A 2028-nucleotide genomic window follows, 5' to 3' on the forward strand; every position below is an offset into this window, starting at 1 on the left:
GGTTCTTATTAGTCATCCATTTTATACACATCCGTGTATACATGTCAATCCCAATCTCCCAATTCATCACACCACCACCACCACCCCCTCCACTTTCCCCCCTTGGTGTCCATACGTTTGTTCTCTACATCTGTGTCTCTAATTCTGTCGGCAGGCAGATTCTTAACCACTGCGCCACCAGGGAAGCCCACCTCTTGTACTTTCAATTGATACAAATATTGAGGTATACATTTACCTCTGAAACTGCCTTTGCAGTATCCCATGGTTTTAATACATGATATTTTTATTAATGTTGCTTAAAACTCTGTCTGAATTAAAAGTTATTTAACTGAAATACATAAATCTCTAAATTTATTTTTAAATTTTATTTTAATTCCGATTTTTCTTGCTTTGTAAGAAGAGAATATTGCCATAAGCGTTTCTGCATTTTACAATTTTTTAGTTTGGGCACCTATTATATGACAAATTTTGTGAGTATAAAATGGGATTTGTAAAACCATAAGATGTAGTCTCCATTTTCAGATTACACAGTTTGAAATACATTGGCCCTCCATATCCACAGATACCACATCAACAGATACAACCAACCGCAGATCAAAAATACACAGGGGAAAAAAAAAGAAACAAGAAAGTTCCTAAAAGCAAAATTTGAATTTGCTGCACTCCAACAACTATTTAACACAGCATTTACCTTGTATTAGGTATTGTAAGTAACCTAGAGATAATTTAAAGTGTAAGGGAAAACGTGCACATATTATATGCACGCACTACACCATTTTATATAAGGAACTTGAGCATCTGCAGATTTTGGTGTCCGCAGGGGTTCTGGAACCAATTCCCTGTAGATACTAAGTGACAACTATATATCAATTAGATTTGTTTTATATTTGTTGTTTAGATATTTATTATATTTATTTATCCATCTGCTTGATCTATCAGAGTCTAAGAGGATAAATTACCTCTTTTTTCTTTTAACATTTTTTTCCCCTACGACCACAGATTATGTGGTCAAGTTTCCCACATTTGGGGAAATCACGGGGGTCAGCACACCTGTAGTGCAATGGATAAGCCATGCCCTGGGAAAACCACCTTCGTGATCATGATATCTCCCCTGCCAGGTAAGTATATAAATTACCTTTTAATACCATGATTTTATTGTTGTTAATGTCTTCTTGCATCTCTTATAATTTCTGTTGTATGAATATTGCTGCTGTGTAATTTGGTTCACTGATTTTCAAAATTCTTATAGCCTCATTGTGAATTGCACCCTTTACCATTATACAATATCTTCCTTGTTTGGCTTAGCATTTTTTTAAACCTGAATTCAATGTTTTCTCATATGAATGGGCAACCTCAGCTTTCTTTCAATTTGCATTTGCCTGTTACACATTTCCACCTTTTTAACCTTTCTGGGTTAATTTGAATTTTGCTTTGTGGTTCAGTCTGATAGTGTTTTCGTGAGTTAATACCCATTTATACTTATTGATATAAGAGATATGTTTGGCTCTTATTTCTGTCATCTAGTTGTATGCTATATTCTCAACTTTACATACATTTTACTTTTAAAGTAAGTAATGGGTTTTTTGTATCAACTTTATTGAAGTATAATTTTCATATGATAAAGTGAACATCTTCAAAATGTACACCTTGATAACTTTTGACATATATATGGGTATATATGAATATGTATGTATGTATACAACCATCACCACAATCTAGGTAGTGTACATGTCCATCATGCCCCCAATTTTTCTCAAGCTTTTTGCAGTCTCTCCCTCCCATCCTAGCCCACTTCCCACTCACACCCCCAGCAAACACAGATCTGCATTCTACCACTATGGATTTGTTTGCATTTTTTAAGATTCTTCTATCAGTGGAATCATACAATATATATTCTTTTTTTGTCTGACTTGTATTCACACAGCATAATTTTAAGATTCATCCTTATTGCTGGATGTATAATACTTCATTCCTTTTTATTGCTGAGTAGTATTGTATTGCATAAATATACCACAACTTGTTGACCCA

At 34.1% G+C, this 2028-nt stretch overlaps 1 pseudogene; it reads right to left on the reverse strand.

Moving 5' to 3' along the window:
- Window positions 1-944: 944 nt before the first annotated feature.
- Window positions 945-1126, reverse strand: LOC115801867 (U1 spliceosomal RNA; annotated as a pseudogene).
- Between the last annotated feature and the right edge of the window lie 902 nt (window positions 1127-2028).

The sequence above is a fragment of the Delphinapterus leucas genome, chromosome 1 (assembly GCF_059928025.1).
Source record: "Delphinapterus leucas isolate spDelLeu-1000000601 "Yukka" chromosome 1, BTC_Dleu_Yukka2, whole genome shotgun sequence".
NCBI lineage: Eukaryota > Metazoa > Chordata > Mammalia > Artiodactyla > Monodontidae > Delphinapterus > Delphinapterus leucas.